Source organism: Eupeodes corollae, chromosome 1 (assembly GCF_945859685.1).
Source record: "Eupeodes corollae chromosome 1, idEupCoro1.1, whole genome shotgun sequence".
NCBI lineage: Eukaryota > Metazoa > Arthropoda > Insecta > Diptera > Syrphidae > Eupeodes > Eupeodes corollae.
In genome coordinates this window covers 78,915,696-78,942,129 of record NC_079147.1, presented here as the reverse complement: position 1 = coordinate 78,942,129, position 26,434 = coordinate 78,915,696, and the positions used below count along the sequence as shown (strand labels likewise).

At 35.7% G+C, this 26,434-nt stretch overlaps 1 protein-coding gene across 1 annotated transcript in view; it reads right to left on the bottom strand.

The window, feature by feature from the left end:
- The window catches only part of LOC129953625 (uncharacterized), a 148,267-nt gene that overhangs the window by 110,383 nt on the left and 11,450 nt on the right, over positions 1-26,434 (bottom strand). The gene's annotated exons all lie outside the window — the stretch shown is intronic.

Sequence of the window (26,434 nt, the reverse complement as noted above, 5' to 3'; positions counted from 1 at the left end):
ACGTTCTTCACGCTTCATAGCGAATTGATTGCTTAGAAATCGAACGTCAAAACAAAAATTTTAAAGTCAGCTTTTTGCGAAATAATTGTCTCAGTATGATTAAAAAAAAAAGTATCTTACAATCTTAAAAATTGTGTGCACACGATTATGAAATATCTTCCAATTTCTTGTTAATGTTACAGTTAATGCTCCGGACAAATTTTCCGACAGTTATTTCAAAGATTACACGATTAATGTTAGACCGTTCGATTTCTGACAACTAATTGTTTTAAAAAAATTCTGACACTTATTTCTAAGACGACATAAGGGACTTGAAAGAAAGGAAAAGTTCTTGTATCTGATTGGCCAGCTACCAAAAACTTGCTTTATTTGCAAAGTTGACTGGAAAAGTTAGTCAAGAAAAATCACCCTAACTACCAAGTCAAGTCACCTTATGTCAAAATGACAATTAATCACGTTTTTTCATTTGGTGGCGGAACAGTAAGCAAGCTTTTTAATAAGAGATCCGACAATGTTTAAAGATCTACCAATCGTGTACACTTGACTTCTAATTCTCAAACTCATTGCTGACTTATTAAAACGAAAACAATCACATTACTCTGAGTGTATCTCATGGCTTGTTCCATTGTTTTATATGTATTTTTCTTTTGTAAAATGTTTTCGTTTTTAATGTCCGACATTTGCCTGTGGGGTCAGTGTTATCCAGTGAAGCATTTACTTCCGAGAAAGAAATTAAAAAGATTTTTGTGCCCTAAAGATAAAAAAGTGCTCCAAACTGACCAAGCAGATTATTATTATTGTTCATGTTGTTCTCTTTTAGTATTTTATTTTTTTTTTGAAAAACTTTCGTATTCCGTATATGTGAGATAGTATATTCGCACCATAATTAAATATAAAACAATTTCTCCTTAAATAAACATCAGACAGACGTTACATCTTGTTTAATAATGCTTCGTAACTCGTAACGTACCTCTAGCTATGTCGTTTTTATTTTTCATTTCTAAAACAAAGAAATGGGCTTGACGTTTTGTGGTTAACATTTTATGCAAATTCAAGATCACAATAGACTTCAAAGTTTCTGTTTCTGTTTTTGACTGACTGCCAGAGCAGCTAGGTGCAGTTTTATAGGTACCTTTATGGATTAGTTATGTAGTGTAGATATAATTTTTTATTTTTATTTTGTAATTTGTTTTAATGAGCTTAAGGCTTTTGTTGTTTTTATATCAAGCTTTATTTTGAAAATTATTACTACCGGATTATTTATAGAGTTAAGAAAAAATGTTTTATACTTAACTGGATGATTGCTATAAGTTGTATCTTTCGTTAGTCTTTAAAATTCCAATCTTAATCGGATTAGCATTTTTCATCTCGCACTGTTGGACAGACAAAGTGGTTATAAGCTATTGTGGCTTGTGGGGTTTTAAGAGACTTATCATAATCCATAAGCAGTCCAATAAACCTATACCAAACAAAGGCAGGTACATTTGTAGAAAGGTGCTTGAAAAATTGTCTCTTTACTTTTGTTTTTTGACAAACGATTAATATAAGCTTTTTGAGGGTCAGGGCGCTTTAAAAATTTCTTTTGACACACAAAATGTTGCAGACACAAAGGTTTAAAAACAAAAAACTCATTTTGACCGGAAATGATGAACAATCAGACGCCAAAAAAGAAGATGTAAAATATTCAGCACGTGATCAAAGAAAGTTAAAAAGAAAGTGAAAAGCTCTCAAGGTGTTCAGATTTCCATCTCTAGAGTATGGACAGTCATTTAGTGACATCAACAGAAAAAGTCTTGAATGAATTGAAGAATTTTAAATAATTCAACGGAAAATAAAAAGATGTCTAGACAGATTTTGTACCTTGTCGCTGAATAATGTTTTTTTTTCTTTACAAATAGACATAATTCCAGAATGTTCATTTAGTTTAAAAGCTTATGTTTCTTGTGAAATAAAAGAATGATCTGGCAGTGGGTCAGTTTGGTTTCAACAAGATTAGAGTTAATTATGCTATTTAAATTAAAATTAAAATCTGTAAGTGGGACTAGTAAAAACTTTGAAATATTTCACTGCAAATAAAGCCAAACCTTGAAAACAAACACAGCAATATTTTAGAACATTTTAAAACTTGAGACGAATTTATGTGACAGAAATTTTGTCCTTATATTTAAAGTTTGTATATATTTAAGATACGCTAGTTGAACTTTGCCTAAAGTTTTCTTGTCAAATTCATAAGTATTTGATATCAAATACCAATCTGGGTTTTTCAGTTATCGAAAAACATCAAACATCTGCCAATTGTTATGTTGTTGACATTTAATAAAAAAAGAAAAGATGTTCTGTCTTGGAAATAAGTTTAAATGTACATATTTCAGAGTTCCCATTTTCTAATTGCGTTTACTATTATTGATATTCTTGAAAACAAAAGGCGCAAAGTTAAAACGATTTAGTAAAATATCCAAAAAAGTTCTTAGCAATTTACTAAGCTTAAAGATGTTTAAATTGTATTTTAAATTATTTTATGTTCTTACTATTTCTTAAAAGTTTGCTAAAGTTGACATTAACTTTTAACAATTTGCTAGATCCGTATGACATCTGTACAATTATTCGTATAAGAGCACTTTGTGGAATGGTCCAGTCAGCAGTTGGGAAATCAAATTAAAAGGCTTTGTTTATTTTCACGAACTGACACATTTTAGACGTGTGCGTAAGCTTCTTTTTTAATAAAAGTCAAAAAGTCGCTTAGTAAATTGCTAAATATTTAGCAAATTGTTAACTAATAAATTTGTAAACCGTTAACAATAGGTTCTATAAAATGTTGCGCCAATTATTTTGTCACTTTTTATTAATTTTATCGGCGAGAAAAATTTCAATGCTTTTTTGGATACATTATATTATTTGTGTTTCGCTAATAAGAACTTATCCAAATTTTTCTCTTTTGCAAAACGAAAATATATCCTTTTTTCTGATAAATGAGGCCAGTTATAGCTACAATGGCTTTTCATCATTGAAACTAATCATTGGAATTTTTTGACAGTTTGGTTATAACTTTTATTGAAAATTTCTCTCATTAGACACAAATTTTCTGATAGGAATAAGGCATTTGAAGTTAAATTTGATCAATGAAGAAAAACTGACAGGTTGAAATATAAAGAAAATGGAATGATTTTGTTCCGAAATGTGAAATCAAGAATCAGGTGTTCATTAAAAACGATTTTATCATTGAAAAACTAAAAATGAAAAGACAAGTTTTAGGTTAAATAATGTATTTATTTAGGAAGACAAGATCTTCAAATGATCAACTTTATTTTTACACCAAACATATCAAATTTTGATTTCTGAATCGCTATTTAATTTCAAAACAAAATTTCTTATGATGGCAACCAGTGATAGCTATAACTGGTCCTATTTCATGATATTTGAATAGATTTTATGAACTAAAGCGGCCTATTTTGATCTGTTAAGTTTCCGATTTAATGTCGAACTCATGTAAATCCGAATCAAACTGTTTGAAATATCTACATAAGTCCTAAAATATATTGCCGCTACGGAATTTCAATTTTGATTGTTCAATGATTTTTATTTTATTAAGAAAATCTTTTTATTCAATTAGTAAGTACTGTGTAATTTAAACAATGATTAAATTCATCAAGTGTTCTAGATCTTCCAAGACTTGCCTAATCTTAAAATTCGAGTTCACACCTTGCCCCAACTATTGAACGAGAAATTTAAAAAAGAAAAACGAGGAATAGTGGTTTCCAGGTAACAAGTCTTACTTTAACTTTGTATCTAATGCGTATTTCATTTCGATTGAAATCCTAATACTAAGGGGCCGGTTATAGCTCTCAGTAACATTTTTGTTTTTAGTTTTTGAACATGTTACAGATTTATTTCTAGCAAAAGATTGATGCAATAAGATGAATCCTATATTCAAGTTTTTTTGTTTCAAAAAGAAACAATGCATTTAAAGTTTTATTTAAATTTTAGACTGACTGCCAAAAGCCAAACAAAATTCCATTTCGTTTTAATGTAGGTGTTCTAATTTTGTACTGTTCCGATCTCATCAATACAAATTTTACTGATTAAAGCAACGGTAAAAAAAATTTTCTGAGCCATTGTGTGGCAAAGTGACATTCAATTAAATGACTTAAATTTACTGATTGCTACAAACGCTCATTAGTAATACATTTCAGATTCCTCCTATTTCAAATTTTACTGATGGATTTCACTGATAGAACCGGCCCCTAAATTCAGACTCAACTCACGAACAACCAGAGGGGGTTAATGTTAACCTCATGATTATCAATTCAGTTGTCAAAAAACTGTAGTAACCGATAGATTTTGACATTATTCAAAATAAATAAACAAATGAAAAAAAAAATAATGCTCGCTTTTTTTCTTAAAAGTATTCAACTTAAAATTTCGTACAAATCGCCATCGCTTAGGTCGGATTCCAAATGTAACAAAAAAATGTTCATTGTTCCACAAAAATAAATATAAATATCTTTTTCGCAGAGGTGATAACGATAGTAGGGTTCTATCCTTAACTCGGCCTACAAAAAAGAATGGAAAATTAAGAGCACTCCTGCGTCTGGGGATACGAATTTAAAACACCACATCGTAACCAGTTCAAAAAATTCAACCTATATAAGCCCAGATATCCAAAACGATATCTTGGATACATGCCCTGATATTGTCTCCAGAAAATTATCTAACCGGGTTATAAGGTCGAGTTGTTTTCAATATGAGCAACTTTCAATATGTGTCCGATATGTTGACCGCTGTACAGAGCCCACGAAAAGTATGTTTCGGAAAGATTTTGTAGGTTTTATTCCTGTTGAAGACCAAACTTCTGAAAACTTGGCTAAAACCATATTGCAGCAATGTGAGGAACTACATCTAGATATGAACAAGTGTGTTGGCCAAGGTTATGACGGAGCGGCAAATATGTCAGGCCACTTAAGTGGAGTACAGAGTAGGATAAGGCAACAGTATCCAACTGCCAGATATGTTCACTGTGCTGTGCAAGTCATCGCTTGAACCTGGCTCTGTCTAATGCCATGTCAATACCCTCAATTCGCAACTGTCTTGGTGTAGTAAGCGAAATAGCTAATTTCCTCCGAAACCATTCCAAATCGCCATCCAAAAATACGCGCCAGAAAGCAGAAAAAAACGACTTTTGCGACTTTGTGAAACAAGGTTAATTGAAAGGCATGACAGCATTCTTTCATTTGTAGAGCTCTTCAAATGTACTGCTATAAGTCTTGAAGAAATATCCACCAAGACGTGAGCAGTGTCTTCAAAAGCATCAACTCTGTTAGCAACAATTCAAAGAAATGATTTTCTGGTAAGCCTCATGGTATGCGAAAAACTCTTTATTTTAACGATACCCTTATCAATTTTCCTTCAAAATGAATCTTTAAATTTCGTGTCTGCAATAAATCACACGAAACAAGTCTTAAGTTCTCTTAAGAACATAAGAGAAACTGCCAGAGCCTTTTTCAGAGATGCTTTTCAATCCGCATCACAACTTTCCAGGGATTTATTTGAAGTCAGCATAACAATTCGAAGGTTTTCTTTAAAACAAACAACGCGCTCTAATCCAGAAACATTATGTCCAGAAGACTATTTTAGAGTTTCTATACTTATTCCCTGTCTAGATTCTTTTATACAAACTTTTACTGACAGGTTTATGGTCAACGAGGACGTTTTACTATCGTTTCAAGCTCTGCTTCCAGGTTTTGCTGCCGCCAATCGAGTAAATTAAATGGAAAATCTAACACTCTATTTTCATCGATGGATCGCTCTTCCGATATTCTGAAACTGCTAGATATATGTGACAAGACCTACTTCAGGAGCATAAGCTACTTGCTTACAATTTTGGCTACACTACCAGTTACAACAGCTAGCGTTGAAAGAACCTTTTCAACGATGAAAAGGATCAAAACAGTATCCCGAAGCGTTATGGGCCATCCAAGACTAAGCGCACTTGCAATGCTGTCTGTTCACTCAGGTATTGATGTGGATCCAGATGAAGTGATCGACATTATGTCTAAAAAAAAGACAAGGCGTTTATTGCTGTACAAATCCAAACTGTTTATTTAATTAAATTTAAAAAAATACAAACAAAAGTAAAACATTTACATTATGTAGTTTTTATTTTAATTTTTTTATATAGAATTACTTCTTCGAAAGTAATATACATATGTTATATTTTGTTTTCTTAAAAAATACTTTATTTAACAAAGAATTTAAGTTTTAGTGCATTAATATTTGTCAATGATAACATCGTTTTCAATTAAATATAAATAAATTGGGTGGCGCAACAGTCTGTTGAGAACTAGGGCACAGTGACTTACAACTCTCAACTATTCCTGTGTGCGAGTACTGCCGTCAGGGATGGAGAGGACCTACAGTTTTAAGCCGAATCCGGACGACAAATTTGAGAAAGCACTTTTCATGACAAGAATTACTTTTGGAGAATTTGTCAATTCCTCGCAAGAGGCATTGTACCCGTAAAATAAAGCTTTAGATTGCTTATGCAAGACCTCTGGCTTGACAGTCCAACTCACTAACTATCATGCCACGGGTACACATTGTTTTCAGTTACCACTTGATTTTTGATTGTATATGGAGCCACTTATAGCTATCATTGATCTTCATAATTGAAACTAATCATTGGAATATTTTTGACAGGTTGGTTATCATTGAAAATTTATGTCATTGGACGCAAATTTCGTCATTCGAATTCACCATTTCCTGATTTAATTCAAGCATTTGAGGTTAGAGTTAATCATTTTAGGAAAACTTTCAGGTGGTAAAAAAAATAAAATGGAACGCTTTAAGTGGAACAATTTTGTCTCAAATTGTAAAATTCAAAACCAGGTGTTCATTGAAAAAGGTTTCATCGTTGGAAAAATAAAAATAAACTAAAAGAAGAGTTCTGGGTTAATTAAAGTATTTTGTTCAGTTAATTCTACAAATCATAAGCTTTATTTTAATACCAAATATTACAAATTTGACTTTCTTAATCTGGAGACAAAATTTGTATTGATAAATCCCACCATGACTATAACTGACCCCTAGTTTGGAACAAAATCCTTCACTTAAAACCGTTCCATTTTACCCGCTTGGCGGTTTTGATTTCAAAGATTCACTCTAACCTTAAATGCCTCATTTGAATTTGGTTTTTTTTAAGACCAAAATATTCAATGTTTGCTATAACCGATCTGCCATACTAAATTCCAATTATTGGTTTCATTTGTAATTGATACAAAAAAAATGATGGATGCATGCATTTAAAACATAAATAGTCTAAATGATTCAATACAATTTTTGATATATTGGATTCTGCTCATGAACCAAATATCAGTGGGAAAGATTATTTCTTCTTTAAACCAAAATAAATGTACTTGTTTCAAGTATTTGAAATCGTTTTGAACTAAAGACCCACAGACAAATTAAATATAAACTTTTGTATTCCTTAAACGGAACCGGGGTTTAATTTGCAATTATGGATATTGGAGAACATCAGACCTTGACACTTACTATAATTTAATTTAACCAGGTACTATAAAATTACTTTGCTCTCCATGTTTTATAATAACTTTAGCTATTTCAGTTGACAGACAAAAAATTAACGATTAATGCGTAATATTAAGATTAACGATAAACGATTTTATTTTCAAAATTATACAAGCACCCATTTTCGTCCGATGAATTATTGCACTAGTAATATTAGCAAATTAAATTTTATTTTCATATTTTTTTTATTAAGTCTTAAATAAAATTTATTACGGCGCCAATTTTAAATTAAATGCAAACACCTACACGACACACTCTTTATCGTCTACAAAATTTATTTTTGGTCAACAAACAAACAAATACAAGAAAAAAATAAATAAACTCAAATTTTCCAGTAATAAAACATTTTACTTTTACAAGAAACTTCCAAAAATTATCATGAGACCTTAAAAATTAAAAAAGAAAAAGAACTCAAACCCACATGTTATTTGATATTATTTTATGACAAACATTTGACGGCCATGTGTCAAAGCAATGTTGACGAAGTCACCACAATGCAAACAGGATATTCCCATGATGATGATGATGTTGCATGTTGCCACTGTCTTCGCAACGTACTTGTCCTCGTATACTTATACTTTAGGTTGAACAAGATCAGTGCGTAACATAACACTCAATAAAAAAAAAAACTTTTCAAAGTGGGACCAGTTCTATATAGGTACTTCCTTTTTCGGTCTTGAATATGTACTTAGGACTTTTTTGTTGTCTCAAGATCTTTATCTAATGGGATACTTCCCTTAATTTGAGAGAGGGACTCATCAATTTTTAAAGTCAGGTATAGGAACTTGGGATTTTTAAATTTCGTTTGAATGTCATATAATTTTGTACGTCAGTAGAAATCTTTATTGGATTAGTGTATAAAAATAATCCAAAAGGTGATTGTAATTAATCAATAAATTGAATATCACCTATAATAAGGCTATCTGCACACGAGGAGCCTTTTTGTCAAAAACACTGTTTATCGATTTTGGTTGTGACTTTTATGTAGCTAAGCTACCTGATACAACCATGCTGCTAGACGATAGCTGCACTCTAAAAAAGTTGTGTCCCAAAATATACACAAGTAGTTAAGTGCAGGCATTCCCTAAAAAGAATACAATTTGACATTTTTAAATTTATTGTTTACTGGAAAAATGGAGCAGTCGAGTGCAGGGCTGCCAGTTTAAGGGTTTTTTCTGTTTGAAGGAAATCTTGAAGAAAATCTGTGACATTCCAAAGTTCTTGCAAACACTTATTAAATAAACATTTTTTAATTTATTTTAAACAAATTACACTGGTAGGCAAGATTAAGTTTTATTGTCCGTCTACAAACAAAACAAAACATTTTCAAATGATTAATTATAATTTTTCTTTAAAAGCAGGTTTTAAAAATATGCGTCTTTTGAAATGCTAAAGACAACCAAATAAAGTTTTTAAAGACTAAAGTAGAATACAGTTTAAATTGTCTTAGTATTTTACCAAGTTTCTGTAAATGTAAATTCTCAGTTTTTATGATAAGAACATTTGACAACGCGGCGGAGCCACAAAAGTTGAAATCATTCCGACAACTCTTAATAAACTTAAATTCAAATTTTGAAAAACAAGTAACTCCCATACTACTCTGTTGTCTAGCAAACCTCGTAACTTAAATAAAATGCAGGTGAGAAAACCTCGTATACCTTCTTGGTGGTTAGCAAAACTCTTAACTCCTTAAAATTTTTAAGAATATTAGAAAAATAACTCAAAACTATTGAAAACTCGTCGGGGGAGTCTTTCCTTGTTGTTCTTCTTATTATCCAATTGTACATTTTGACCCCAAAGAAAATTGTATCGAAGTGATTTTTTTAAACTTTAAACAGCATCGTTCAACTTGTCAACCTGGCTTTAATTAAGACATCTAAATATTTAAGAGACAGAGATGATAATAAAGGGTGATTTTTTTAAGGTTAGTATTTTCATGCATTAGTATTTGACAGATCACGCGGGATTTCAGACATGGTGTCAAACAGAAAGATGCTCAGTATGCTTTGACATTTCATCATGAATAGACTTACTAACGAGCAACGCTTGCAAATCATTGAATTTAATTACCAAAATCAGTGTTCGGTTCGAAATGTGTTTCGCGCTTTACGTCCGATTTATGGTCTACATAATCGACCAAGTGAGCAAACAATTAATGCGATTGTGACCAAGTTTCGCACTCAGTTTACTTTATTGGACATTAAACCAACCACACGAATGCGTACAGTGCGTACAGAAGAGAATATTGCGTCTGTTTCTGAGAATGTTGCTGAAGACCGTGAAATGTCGATTCGTCGCCGTTCGCAGCAATTGGGTTTGTGTTATTCGACCACATGGAAGATTTTACGCAAAGATCTTGGTGTAAAACCGTATAAAATACAGCTCGTGCAAGAACTGAAGCCGAACGATCTGCCACAACGTCGAATTTTCAGTGAATGGGACCTAGAAAAGTTGGCAGAAAATCCGCTTTTTTATCGACAAATTTTGTTCAGCGATGAGGCTCATTTCTGGTTGAATGGCTACGTAAATAAGCAAAATTGCCGCATTTGGAGTGAAGAGCAACCAGAAGCCGTTCAAGAACTGCCCATGCATCCCGAAAAATGCACTGTTTGTTGTGGTTTGTACGCTGCTGGTGGAATCATTGGACCGTATTTTTTCAAAGATGCTGTTGGACGCAACGTTACGGTGAATGGCGATCGCTATCGTTCAATGCTTACAAACTTTTTGTTGCCAAAAATGGAAGAACTGAACTTGGTTGACATGTGGTTTCAACAAGATGGCGCTACATGCCACACAGCTCGCGATTCTATGGCCATTTTGAGGGAAAACTTCGGAGAACAATTCATCTCAAGGAATGGACCGGTAAGTTGGCCACCAAGATCATGCGATTTGACGCCTTTAGACTATTTTTTGTGGGGCTATGTCAAGTCTAAAGTCTACACAAATAAGCCAGCAACTATTCCAGCTTTGGAAGACAACATTTCCGAAGAAATTCGGGCTATTCCGGCCGAAATAGTCGAAAAAGTTACCCAAAATTGGACTTTCCGAATAGACCACCTAAGACGCAGCCGCGGTCAACATTTAAATGAAATTATCTTCAAAAAGTAAATGTCATGGACCAATCTAACGTTTCAAATAAAGAATCGATGAGATTTTATGCGTTTTTTTTTAAAAAAAGTTCTCAAGCTCTTAAAAAATCATCGTTTATATTGAAGTATTATGATAGCACATGATTTTCTTTTCAGATAAAATTTTTTGATCTACGAATAGATCTATACTATCAAAAACAGTTCATATTGATGATTGTAAAAAAATATTCATTGATGTTCAACAAATTCAAGCAGAAGACTTCACACTTGTTGACGAGATAAGTTTGAATATCGGGGCAGATTTCCTTATAAAAGTAGAGCACATTGAAATTTGTGAAGTTTTGGCTGCGGAGGAGGCTCAAAATGAAAACAGTGAGTACCCTGAATTTACTTACTTTAGTTGGCGCTACAGTGCATTGTGATCCTGGGCCTCAAGTAAAAACTTTCACCAGCTTACTCGATCTCTAGCTTGCTGCTCCAGTTTCAAATACCAAGTTGATAGGCATCATTCACAAGTTTATCACTCCACCAGAGATAAGGACTGCCTTTGCTTCTTGTTCCCTCAGGCTTGGCGTTGAATACGCTACGGGCTGGAGCTTTGATGTTTATTCAAGCGCACGCAGTTTATTGACCTGTGGAAAGTCGCAGTACAGCTCGTATAGCTCATGATTATATCTTCTCCGCCAGATGTTAAGACAAGCCGGACCATAGATCGTACGCAGAACCCTCCTTCGTTGATGTCAAGACCCATTTTCTTCACCTCAGACTCGATATTACCGAAATCACCCATCACTGCTCGTTTACCTCTTCCCATAATGTCGTTGTCATCTGCATATCCAAGATATTGTGTAGATTTTTGAAAGATGGTGCCACTTGTATTGCGTTTTTGTTGCACACCACTCTTGTCGAAGTCCTCCGCAACGAGCATTTTCCAACGTCATCCTGATAAGTCGTATCAGTTTTGTAGGGTTACCAAAACTCGGTATAGTTCGTTCCTGTCTACACTGTCATAAGCTGCTTTAAAATCGATGAAAAGATGGTGTGTTTCGATGTTATGTTCTTGGGTCCTTTCCGTGATTTGGCGTAGAGTCAAAATTTGGTCGATGATTTTACGGTTAATAATTATCCTGATAATCCTGACTTCATTACTGATGAAGCAGATGCTGAAGATAAAGATGACCTTCCACCACCAAAAACTACTACTGCTTACCAAATAAGGAGAGCTGCGAGACTTATGGAGTTTTTTAATCCAAAAACTTTTCACGAAAAGAGAACAATCTTTATAGACAAAAGGTGGTTGAGTCCAAGACATTGATCAAATTGTTTTAGTTTTAACTACAGATCTACAATCTGTTCTCCTAAGTCCTAAACCTAATATTTCCACGATGTATTACGAAACTAAGTAAGTTGTCCAAAATTTCACTGTTTAAACATTCAGAACATATTCAAATGGAAGCTGCCTCCATGCATTTTTTTATTGAACGAATTCTTAGAAAAACCGATACAAACGTTCCAGCTGAATATATTAGTATCTGTAAGAAAGCGAGAAAGACAATGCCTTCAAAGTACATTATTTGGATCACACCTATTTACGTAGTTTCACTTCCGTTGCTTTCTTCAAGTCTATAAGGCCAGGTAAAAATAAGACTGATGCTTGTGTTACTGAAATAGTTGCACTAAAATATTTAGACTCCTCAATTTTTTACAAACTAATATTTAGTGACTCTTGGAATCACTTACCAATCAAGCGTTTCTCTGAGTAATTAATATGTGAACGTGTAAAGCTCATCGTCAACAACCTGTGACGTCCTTATAAGTGTTGAGTATTGAGGCAGAGGCGGCAAAATGGGTTTAACGGTTAATGAGGCAAAACAAAGTACATGCTATCGTCAAGAAAGGACCTACAACACCTACGTCTTAGTCGAAACGTCACCATCGACAGACGTAACTTTAAGGTAGTCAAAGACTTCGTCTACCTAGGCTCCGCTGTAAACGCAAAAAACAACACCAGAGCTGAGATCAAAAGCTTGCTAACCGCTGTATCTTTCGGCTAAGAGAGCGATTGGGTAGTAAAGTCCTCTCTTGAAGGACCAAATTGTTGCTATATAAGACCCATATCATCACCGTCCTGCTATACGGCGCAGAAGCATGGACTATGACAAAAACGGATGAAAGCACCTTGAGTCGGTTAGAGAGAAGAGTTCTTTGTGTGATCTTCGGTCCCGTATGCATCGTAGGGGAGTGGAGGAGAAGATGGAACGACGAGCTGTAGGGGTTGTACAGCGACGACTTAGCCAGAATTTTGGTTACACCGGAATAAAATTTTAAGAAGTCACTGGCGTTCTGTAAATATTTAAATGTAAAACATTTCCAAAGTGTGTTAAATAGATTGTTATTTGTATTGTAATGTAATTGTATTACAATTTATTTTTATTTTAACTTAATTTGACACATTTTTGTACAGCTTGCTTTACTTTTTTATGTCAAAAATATTTTTGACCTCATTAATAGTCTTAGAATCTATAGATGCGTGTGCAGCTCTCATTTGCTCTATTCATACAGTTTTCAGGAATTTCATGTGTAAGACAGTTTAAGAGGTTAGAACATTTAAACCTCCATTCTTCTCTTAAACAATCCCTTTCATCCGAATATAGTAGAAGAATTTTATAGAGTTGATATAGTAACCTTTTTCACTCTACTCAAATTTAGTTTTTTAAACATATCTCAGGTGTAACTTTAGGGTGTAGTTATGACCATCTTCAGCATCAGTTACTAGTTTCAAGCCGCAGTTAAGCGTAAATGCCTTCAGTTTAAGAATATTCTTTACCTTATAAAAAAATTTGAACTCCCAAACTTTATGAGAACTCCCAGATTTTTGTAACTTGTAGTTATTTCCATATATACTCCTTTGAATTTCCAATGTTCTTGGTTAGGAAGTCAACCTTCATACCAAAACACCATTATTCCTGATTCGGGATATTAACCTGGATTGTTATTTGTGAAATTACCATTTTGAAAGTTAACCAATTGAGCATGTGCATGCAACTTTGTCGTAACCTTTTTTCTCATAAAATGGAATATTACAGGACGAACAAGAAATATTCATCTCCCTCCGTAATCGATGAAATTTAAGTAGACCTTATTTTGTTTATCTTATGAGCGATGAAAACCTCTTCGTTAAAAGAAGGGACACAAATGTGGCTACCTAACACAAGAATACTTTAATTTGTGAGCAATACCAAATTAAGTAGATTTGAGACCCTCAAAGAACTCGTTTCGTTTTTGATCCTGTTTCAAGTTACTTCTTTTATTCAAGTGGGGCCAAACTAACGCCACCAGCCGCAGAGATTGATTTATTATATCCCTATCTCCATCCCCTTTATAAAGTAATAGATACTTTTATTAGGATGTGTCTAAGGAAACACATAGTGGGAATTTTTCCAAGTTTTTCTGTTTTACATTTTTGAAAAAGAATATTTACATGATTGTAAATTGTTTATAAAAGCAATAAACATCATCAAAGAAGAAAGATTGTAAATAAAAATAAAATTTGTTTGTACACAAAACAAAAGACACTGCCAGAGAATGCATCACCTACGTAAGATATTCTATCGTCATAGTAATGTAATAAATTGAAAGAGCAAATAAAGGAATCTTTTTCACTACCTGCCTGCATCAGTTTCTTAAATGAATGAATTGAATATGAGGCTGGAACTCATGGACCTAGACAAGACTAAACTGTGAGACCTGCGAAACATACTGTAATAAAGTTAGAACTCACTGGATAATTTTTAATGGAGATTTCTTTTTGTTTTTAAATGCACACCTCGCACTTGCACCTTATTACGCTTCGAAACAAGTGTTAATTTGTTTTTGAATCTATTTGTTTTCTAGCTTTTTTTGTAGATGTTTCAAAGTGTAAATAATGTGGGTTTTGAGATTTACGAGTATATTGCTTCTCTTTGAATACCCGCATAAAGTGTAATTTTTTTTAGGAAAAAAGTAACAAAAGCAAACAAACCATCTTTAACCCTTTCGAGAAATAGATATTTTTATAATAATGTGTTGCATCCATGACTAAGTGGGAATGAAGAAAATTGGATATTGTTAAGTTTTGGAAAAATTGAATCTTTTTTGAGAATGAGTTTACAATGACTAAATACCTTACATGAAAAATTATGCCTTTTCCCTGTTGGCTGATTTTTTGTCGAAAGGACTTAGGCTAAGTGTGCAAGATTTTTAGATGATTGTCGAAAAACATAATTTGGAACTCAAGAATTTAGAATGCAAAAATCTGTTGTTGAAAATTAGTTTACAAATAGTTTTTTTTTTCAAATAGTTAACAATAAAGGAGTACCTACGCCTTTACGCTTTCTGCAGGTTTTGTTGAGAGGGCTTAAGCTAAAACTAAGTGCATACGATTGTCAGATGGGTTAAGCATAAAATAACGAACAAAATAATCTAGAACGTAAAAATCTCTAATTATACATCTTCCTATAAAATAGAGTTGAAGAAATATTGGATCTTCATTTTGCGTTGACCGCAATGATTCAATTTTATGGCCTTAAATCTTAAATATTGATTCAAAATTACGCACATTCCAGGAGGTGTCCGAATTGCGGGTATCGTAATAAATGTATTACTCTACGCTGATGACCTTCTTTTGATATCCGAATCAGCAAAAACACTGCAATTGATGGTAAATCGTCTTAAGAACTATTGTGCCAAGTGGGGTCTAATCATAAACACAGACAAAACAAAAATAATGGCGTTCCAATCGGAGTGAAGTTAGGAACACCTGAATACTTAATGGAAGTCGTTTAGAAATATCAAAAGTATACAAATATTTGGAAGTTTTACTAAATCCAGGACTCCTGGATACTACACACTTTGTGTGACAGATAAAGGTGAACCTAGATCTTGCATACTAGTGAAACGTAGCATTAATGTATTTTTACTCCATCGTTTCAGTGACAGAGATACCACCGTAGCTAGGCTGGAAACAACCAAAGGAAGTTTCTGGCTGGTATCGGCGTATCTTGGGCATGACCACCTTGGCCCTCTCCCTGGAAAAACCCTGGAGAAAGTCGTCGCTGAAGCGGAAAGGCAAAGGATCCGCCTAATTATTGGGAGCGATGCTAACGCTCATCATACTGTATGGGGCAGTACGAATATCAACGACAGAGGTGAGTCTCTTTTTGATTATATTCTTGGTACTAACCTCTTAGTAAGTAATGTTGGTAATGAACCAATCTTCATAACTAAAACTCGACAAGAAGTCTTAGACATAACTCTTGTCTCAGATAGTATACACCATATGATCTTGGACTGGAAAGTATCCAAAGAACACTCGTTCTCTGATCATAGATATATCCAGTTCAATATAAATGTGAATGATAACCCGAGTCCATTGACTTTTCGAAACTATCGGAAAACTGACTGGGCTTTATACAGGAACTCATTACAGAGTTTACTAGAACCTGGACTATCTAGTCCTTCCTCTAAAGCTAACGAACTTGACAACAAAGTCAATGACCTTACCTCAGCTATGAACACATCGCTAGAAATTGCTTGTCTTTCTTATACACATAAGAGGAAAGAGGAAACCACAATGGTGGGCCTCAGAGCTTGACTCGCTCAGGAAGGAATGTAGGAAACTTTTCAACCGGGCCAAAGCTGCAAGACTAGCCTCTCATTGGGACTCCTATAAAGAATCCCTAAGAATCTACAAGAAGGCACTAAGGAAATCCAAGCGATCTTCTTGGCGATCCTTCTGTGGCATGATAGAAGAAACTTCTGAAGCCTCTAGGTTACGAAAAATTCTTTCAACTAATCCATGCCAAGCTGCTTGAAAAATACAGACGGCTCCTGGACAAATTCAAGTAATGAATCGCTGAACTTACTATTGGACACTCACTTTCCTGGTAGTTCTCTTACCGAAACTTGCAACAGTTTTATACGTTCAAGTTCAAATTCAACATATCCACAAGGTCTAATCATAAAGGATAAGCTACAATGGGCTCTCAACAGCTTCAAACCATTTAAAGCTGAAGGGGTTGGTGGTGGTGTGTACTCTGAACGACTGAAATTAAGTCTCTCATTCCGCCTTCCCAATCATTGTAGCGTGTTCCAGGCGGAGCTTTTGGCGATTAAGGAAGTCTTGTCTTGGCTCAAAGAAAACGTGATATCAACATCTGATATCCGTATTTTCTCCGACCCCAAGGCCGCTATCAAATCTCTGGACTCTGTCTCTAAAAACTCTATAACAGTCCATAACTGTCGAGCATCTCTAATGGAGATGGCGCAGCAGTTTAATATTCACCTTTGCTGGGTGCGCCGGCCATAGAGACATTCCAGGTACCTGTAAGGCAGATGAACTCGCCAGGAACGGTACAGTACAGCCCATCCTACCACGTTTGGCAAGTACTGGCATACCAATCGCTACTTGTAAACTGCTACTAATGCAAGACGCTGCGAGGAGGGCAGCCACCAGGTGGACCAACATCACCACGTGTCAAGCCATAAAAAACATCTGGCCAACACTGGATTTAAAACGTTCAAGGTGCTTGCTCTCTCTAAGCAGATCGCATATAAGCTCGATAATAGGTGTCATAACCGGACACTGTCTAATAGGAAAGCACGCCACGAGACTAGGCGTATTCTCAAATGACTTTTGCAGAAGCTGTATGGACTAGGAAGAGGAAGAAACGGTTCTTCATCTTCTCTGCACATGCCCTGCTCTAGCTCGAAAACGCAAGAATTACCTAGGAGAATTCTTCTTTAACGATCTAAACGATCTAAATCATATCAGTATAATCAGCCTCTCACGTTTCGTAAGGGACTCTAACTGGTTCCATTGAGCTTAGGAGGAAGCCTCAAGATTCATGAGGTATCACAATGGGCCATTAAACTGGCCTAAGTGTGTCCGTTTCCATCTTGGACAGCCACTATAACCTAACCTAACCTTTACTAAATCTAACCCTTGATTATAGCAAGCACCTTGCAGAAAAAGCAAAAACTTCACAAACCTAAACTACTTGTTAGAAGATTTTCTCTAACGATCACATAAACCTTTCAACAAAATATAATTTTCAATATTCCCTTAACAGCACCAAACTATTCAATTTATTTGGAAACAGGCCTGCCAAAACTTTTTACTTTAAGTCTAAAGTTACAGGCTGATTATTTATTTTAAGTGCTTTTTCTACGGGAAGCTTGGTTATGTAAGATAATGATGCTTTACGAAATTCGGAATAAGGACTGGTGGATGAGGACATGGGAAAACATTGCTGCTTCCTGTGGAGAAGTTGTGCAGAACCATTTCAACAATATTGTTCAGATGAAAATAAAGTTCTACGAAATCATCCAAAAACTTGAAGAATCTAACCGAAATCAGATGATTGAAAATGCCCGTCTATCGGAGAGCAGATTACTCTATAGCCAGCTAATTACAACTTGCGTGACAAGAACTATTTCCAGGATTCTTTCTCCTATAAAGATATTTCGCTAATTTTTAAATCAAGATGCGAACTTCTAAATTTAAATGGAAAACCATACAACGAAAGCTCTGACCAATTTTGCAATTCATGTAACTTGAGACCTAAAGAAGATTGCTTTCATTTCATCAGTGTTTTCCCAATTTTTCACCAGCAAAGAAGAGCAACCTACTTTGGTAAACCATCCCTATCAGTACAGGAAACGACTGAAATTTTAAATGGATCAGATTGGGCGAACCTTGTCAAATTTGTCAGAGCTAGCTACCACTACAGAATACTCATAATAACGGAATATACATAAATCATATACATAATGCAAATATTTATACAAACAAATCATACCTTTTTTTCCTTTTTTTAATTTTATACCATTATACATATGTACTTGTTCAATTGTATACTTAATTATTTTAAAGTTTCCAGTCGAGCTGACGGCTAAACCAATGCTTAAAAATTCATAAAAGCTTTTGAAGAAATGTATTATGACTACTTGCAATAAATGAATATTTTAATTTAAAATTACTTACAGATTTTTGACACTCTTATGAAGCTATATTGTTAAATTTGTAGTCAAAGTAAAACTTATTAATTAAACTCTCATTCTAACTCTGACAATACAGAAAAATCAAGATTGCTTAGTTCAGACGTACAGAACTTACAAATAAGAACAACAATCGAAATAAGTTATCATTTTATTGCTGTATAATAAATATTTATGACCATTAAAAAAACCATCGTTAAAAAGGATCAAATTACATATAAACGACAACTTTCAGAATAATCGATTAACTTGGCTAAGAGTTCACTGGAAACTAACATCACATCTTTATGTTTTAAGATTAAATGTTTTCTTATTTTTTTAATGCGTTTTAATTATTGAAAATGTATTCTTGTTCAGCTGAGAAGTTACTGATGTACATCAGAATGCTGTATTTTGCTAGGGTTTAACTCTTTTTTTTGGAGAATTTTGTTCATTTCAGATTTTTGTACGTTCGAGATTTTTAAATTTAAGAATAGGTCATTTCCAATTTGTATTTTTCAATTATAAGTCATGTTCCCTAGTCAGACCTCATAATATTGCAATTGATAGATCTGTCAGTGAAAAATCTGTCTCAAATGTCTTACAATCGACTAAACACACAATTTAGAAGACAATTTTCTTAGTGACTTCCCTGTCAGAGAATTGTCAATGAAGTTATAAGACTTTGGCACACCATCTGACAACCATGTTTACAGACGATTTTTGCTTGAAATATAATTTGATACTGTCAGCTTAACGGCCATTGTACTAACGGCTAGAGTACCAACCAATCTTTTTCTTTATTAAGCTTAAGTGTACAAGAACACTTTGCTTGAATTGTTAAATATTGTCAAAACTAATAATGCCCTACAATCATCTTCTAATAAATTGACATTTAAATTGTGGGTTTACACGTTTGGTAAAAAAAGTACCAATTTATTACAAATTATTGTGAGAAGTTGAGTGACAAGTGTGAGAGAATTTTACCACCACTCTATTTTTACGAATTTTAGTGCAGAAAGTAAGCGAACGGACCCATAATATTGTTACAATATGTGAATACACTAGTTAACTGTCAGTTCATTGCTAGATAATTGTCTTCATTGTCCGAAACATTATGAAATAAAATACATTTTGTGGCGCAACAGTCCTTTGAGAACTAGGGCCTAGTGACTTACAACTCTCAACCATTCCTGTGTGCGAGTAATGTGTCAGGAATGGAGGGGACCTACAGTTTATATGCCGAATCCGAACGGCTAATTTGAGAAAGCACTTTTTCATGACAAGAGTTACTCTTGGAGAATTTGTCAATTCCTCGCAAGCGGCAGTACCCGTGAAAAGACTTTAGATGGCATAGGCAGGGATCGAACCCAAGACCTCTGACATGACAGTCCAACGCACTAACCATCATGCCACGGGTCCAAAACATTAGCCAGTGTTAAAAATTGTAATCCCCAATTATCAAATACTTTTAAATCTATTGGCTTAAAATTATCTTACACTGCAGGTACATTTTGTTGAAGGTAATAATTGTATAGCTAAGTGCACACGATTGAAAGATCTTCTAATATTTGCCGAACTATCAAAAGTTTTCCGAAAGCATTAAACTAGGCGACAATTGCCAATTGTGTATCAAGTGAAAATTGTCCGTTTATACGGTTAGTTGATTTTATCCAAATATTAGACAGTTTTTTGTTTAAAAAACGGCTGACAATTGCTGACAATTTGATGTCTTCTGTGTCGGAAGACATTGGCAACACCTACAATATTATATTATTTCTATGTACATAGGTATATAAGTCACACCATATTAACAGCATAATTTGTCAGTTATGAAATGCCAATAAATACAATAGTTTCTGATGAGCAAGATTATTCTTGTCAAGCAGTTAACCAGAATAACACATGGTGGCAGCGGTGCTTTTTTTTTGTTTTAATCGCAACCTAAATCTTTTCTTTTCTACTTTGATTAATTTTTTTTCTCTATCCCTGTCTGTAGAGAAGAAGAAAAAAAATATTGATAATGCTACCCACAGCAGGAGGAGCATCACCAGCTATTCCAACTTTTGGACAATTTCAAGTACAGTGCCCCGAGTCCTTTACATTTTCTACGCCTTCGGAGTGGCCAAAATGGAGAAGACGCTTTGAAAGATTTATGCGGGCATCTGGGTTGAGCGGCAAAACAGAGGAAGAACAAGTCAACACCTTCATATACATCATGGGAAGCCAGGCAGAAGACATTCTACTTTCCTTTGGATTAACCGATGGTGACTCGAAGAAGTTTTTATTGGTTATGGAGAAGTTTGACAATTATTTTGTTATCCGCCGTAATGTCATTTATGAACGCGCCATGTTCAATTCAAGGAAACAAGAAGAAGGTTAGCCGGTGGACACATTTATCACTTCGCTTTACGCATTGGCCGAACACTGCAATTTCGGTGCACTACATGATGAACTAATACGTGACCGCATTGTAGTTGGAGTGAGAGACCACAAACTATCTGAAAAACTGCAGATGGACAATGCTCTAACGCTCGAGAAAGCCGTTCAACATGCGAGACAAAGCGAAGCCGTCAAGCGGCAGCTGCGTGACCTTGCGGGAGACAGTCAGGGAAAAGCTGTCGATTTTGTCGCATCAACATCTAAATCAAGCTACGATCGACATTCAAAAACAAGTTCCAGTGACAGTAAACGTCAAGATATTCGTGCATGGCGATGTAGGAGGTGCGCAGGTAAGACCAGACACAAGAAGAATGACTGTCCAGCTAAAGGTGAAACCTGTAACAACTGCAACAAACAAGGTCATTTCGCCCGTGCTTGTCTCGCAAAGAAAACAGTTAAGCAAGTTATAGCCGAACCAGACAACAATGCGACAAACTTTCTCGGAGCTGTGTCAGCCAATGTAACATTCAACGATGCCAAAAATCGCAGCAAAAGATGGTCAGCTGAGGTAGCTGTGAATGAAGTAATCATCACGTGGAAGTTGGATCCTGGAGCTGACGTTACAACAATTCCATTTGACATTTTTCAACAAAAATTCAAGATGACTTCACTCCTTCCTGCGGACCAAGTGCTTTGCGGTCCAAGTAAAAATAAACTCCAAACAAAGGGTATGTTCCGAGGTGAGTTAGTCTATTTACAGGAGCGAAAGTTTGAGACAATCTATGTTGTAAAGGGCTTGGCACAGCCTCTTTTGGGTCTATCAGCTTGCGAAGACCTTGGGCTAGTCAGACGCATTAACCACGTGGAAAATCAAACAAAATTGCAACCTAAACAAGAGTTCGCCAAACTTTTCAGTGGACTGGGTACAATAAACGAGCCATACGACATCAAACTGGAAGATGGTGCCGTTCCATTCGCTATTCACACACCTAGGCGCGTGCCAATTCCGCTTCTAAGTAATCTGAAGAAGCAATTGGACGACATGGTGCTTCAAGGGGTGATCGAACCGGTAGATAAGCCAACCGACTGGTGCGCTCCGATGGTCATCACTTCCAAGAAGAATGGAGACATCCGCGTCTGCGTTGACTTGACACGGCTCAATAAATTCGTTAAAAGGGAGCGTCATCCTATGCCTTCTGTCGAGCACACCCTAGGACAGCTGACAGGAGCAAAAATTTTCAGCAAGCTAGATGCCAATAGTGGGTTTTGGCAAATAAAACTCACCGAAGAGTCAAAACTACTAACTACATTCATCACACCCTTCGGGAGGTTTTGTTACAACCGTCTTCCATTCGGTATAACTTCTGCTCCAGAACACTATCAGAAGAGAATGTCCAGCATAGTCCGAGGGTTGGAAGGAATCCTTTGTCAAATGGACGATATTCTTGTGTGGGGCAGCTCAGTTAACGAACACGACAAAAGACTTCGTCTAGTACTACAACGTCTTCAAACCTCAGGGGTCACACTCAATGATGCTAAATGTCAGTTTGGGGTTCAGCGCATCAAGTTCCTCGGGCACATTCTCGATGAAGATGGCGTGCACCCAGATGGCGATCGCATTACAGCTATCATCAACATGGAACGACCGAAAAACGTGCATGAAGTTCGCATTGTGATTGGACTTATTAATTATCTTGGAAAATTTACACCAAGACTATCGGACGTACTGCAACCTCTCAACGAACTGCTCAAGAAGGAACGAACATTCACTTGGGGGTTAACGCAGGAGAAGGCGTTCGAGGAAGTGAAGAAAATCCTGACCAGCGAGCCCGTGCTTGCAATATATGACAGCAACAAACAGACTGTCGTTTCAGCTGACAGTTCGTCATATGGTATCGGTGCTGTCATTCGTCAACGGCAACTCGATGGTAAGTTAAAACCAATCTCTTATGCTTCCAGGACACTGACCGAGTGCGAGAAGCGCTACGCCCAAATCGAGAAGGAGGCCTTGGCTCTCACGTGGGCTTGTGAGCGATTCCAGGATTTTGTTATTGGCATACGGTTTCATCTGGAGACCGACCACAAACCGCTTGTGCCAATCTTCACAACAAAGAATCTGGACGATTTAACACCACGACTACAGCGTTTGAGAATGCGAATGATGCGCTATGATTTCTCAATCTTCTACACTCCAGGTAAGGATCTGATAGCAACAGATGCACTTAGCCGCCAGCCTTTGCATGTGAAAGATAGCGAAAACAAGCTTGAAGAAGAAATTTTCGCACACGTAAACTTGGTGATCGCGCACATTCCTGCATCTGATTTGAAAATAGAAGAAATCTGGACCGAACAGCAGCGCGATTTAACTCTTAGCAAAATCGCCTCCTATACATTGAATGGGTGGCCAGAAAAAAACAAACTACCCAATATTTTGCAACCGTACTTTGCAGTTAGAGACGAAATTGCCAACGAGAACGGTTTGCTTATGCGTGGCTGCCGTCTCATCATACCTGCATCTATGCGACAAGACATTCTCGGAAGACTTCATGCTGGCCATCAAGGAATAACAAAGTGTCGAGCAAGAGCTCGTGAATCTGTCTGGTGGCCAGGCCTTTCTACAGACATTGCTGAGATGATCAACAGATGCAGTGTTTGCATCCAAGAAACAAAAGGAGTTAGAGAAAAATTAATGCCATCGGACTTTCCAACACGTCCATGGCAAAAGGTAGCTATGGATCTTTTCAAATGCCAAGGGCGCTGGTACTTGATCATTTCTGATTTCTTTTCTAGATTTTTCGAGGTAGCGTTACTCGAAAGATTGACGGCTGGTGTGGTCATTAACCATTGCAAATCGATCTTTGCACGCTTTGGTGTACCCGAACTGGTGAGAAGTGACAACGGAACCCAATTTGAACCAGTTCACACCTCAGAGTTCTCCAAATTTGCAAGGGATTATGGATTTCATCATGTCCCATCCAGTCCCCACTTTCCACAAAGCAACGGATTCATAGAGGCTGCAGTAAAAATTGCCAAACTACAGCTCAAGAAAAACGCAGATCCATACAAAGCCTTGTTGGAATATCGTGCAAGCCCTTTATCCAACGGCTACAGCCCAGCAGAACTTTTGATGGGCCGCCGCACCAGATCAACACTACCTATGGTTCCAAAACGCTACGAACCAAAAGCAGTCGATTACAATGACTTAAAAAGAAAGGAGGATGATAGAATAGAAAAACAAACACTAAACTTTAACAACAGACATCGTGCCGTGCAGAAGCATGATCTTATTCCCGGAGAATTAGTTTGGGTACGAGATAAACGAGTGTGGGCTACAGTTCGTGAGAAGACCAAGCACCCTCGTTCTTACATCATCGAAACTCCGACAGGAAAACTACGTCGTAACAGCTTTCATCTAACTCGAGCTCACCGAGCAGGAGAGATAATCGATGAAACAGAGAATGATATTCCAGACATCACAACTCCAATGAAATTGCCATCAGCTTCGTCGCCAGAGAAGACATCATCGCCGATCACATCAACACCCTCTTCGTCACCTACAAAATCATCAGTACCATCGTACGCGTCAGCATCGTCAACTCAATCGCCATTATCGTCAGCATCGATTCCTTCGTCTTCTGGGCCTACAAGTAGAAGTACCGATAACCAAGGCTACCTGACTCGATACGGCCGGCTAGTGAAACCTGTCGATCGTTATCAATACTGAAAAAGGGGGATGTGTCGGAAGACATTGGCAACACCTACAATATTATATTATTTCTATGTACATAGGTATATAAGTCACACCATATTAACAGCATAATTTGTCAGTTATGAAATGCCAATAAATACAATAGTTTCTGATGAGCAAGATTATTCTTGTCAAGCAGTTAACCAGAATAACACATCTTCCAATTAATAATTATGTGTTTATACGGTTGGAAGACTTTAGAAAACAATAAAATTGGTAGACTCATTGAAAGGCAATTTTGGCGTTAGATGACAAAGATTATGAACATTTATTTTAGAAATGAAAGGAACTGGTCGTTATTCTAATTTCATTCGATTTCATAGTTATCAGATTCTTTCAAAATAATGCAAAAAATTAGGTGTTTAAGCACTATTCACATGAGCACGACCAGCGACGAACGAATGAACGAATATTCGTCGATTTTGACGGTTCTTTCACATGATAGTTTTTAATTCGTCGCGAATGAAGTTTGACTTTGACAATTGTTGTTTTTTGTGTTTATCATTATTGTGTGTTTTAAAACAAGCGATTGAGAAAATGCGGTCTAAGCTATATTTGTTTAAAAAAGTTATTGGTGTCCTTGTTAATAAACAAAACAAGAAAAAGATTTCATGTGCATCTATTTTGTATCCATATTTGTTCAAGGAGCCGCAGCGGAACACCATTCACCACCGAAACCAAGACAAGAATGATTTTTTTAATGTGGGATGCGAATGAAGTTTGACAGTTCGTATCAACTCCATTTTTTTTCGCGACGAATAAATTTGCTTTCTTTAATTTTTTAGTATATGATATGGAAAAATAAAAGTATGCATCAGAAATCATATAGAAACTATATTGCTATCGTTTTGTTAAGAATTTGTGTGAACGTATGTCTTCAAACGTGAGCTCACATTTTCTAATTCATTCGTCGTCCGTTGGTAGCGCTAATGTGAATACTGCTTTAGACGAGTTTGATACAAAATTTGTCGACGGTTGACTGCCACTTTTTTGTTCTGTCACTTTTGACAGATAAAATTGGGTGTTTACATGGTTGACAGGAAATTGGTGGAAATGTTCGTGTATATACTTAGCTTAAAGTGTCGTGATTATAAAACATTTTAAGGTTTTTTGTTTACACTGACAGATGGTAAGTATTTCCAACATTGAGTTGGCGTTATAATGACGTTTCTTAAAATATTTTCACACAAAATTAAAAGTTAACACGATGTAAGACATCCGTCACATGTGTTTACTAAAAATTCTGTTAATATTGTAAAATCTTAAAAATCATTTGTACTTAGTGTCAAGCATTCCAAACTTATACAAATTTGAGCAGCACCTTGGCTCGTTGATTTTTAAATTTCTAAAAATCCGACAGAGTTTAAACCGAGCCACCTATCATTATGCTCTGTCGTGTATGGCCAGCTTTTAGGAAACTCAATTGTAAAGATGCAAGAAATTTAACTTTTTAAAAAAAAAAAGGCATAAAATTTGCAAAATCTCATCGATTCTTTATTTGAAACGTTAGATTGGTCCATGACATTTACTTTTTGAAGATAATTTCATTTAAATGTTGACCGCGGCTGCGTCTTAGGTGGTCCATTCGGAAAGTCCAATTTTGGGTAACTTTTTCGAG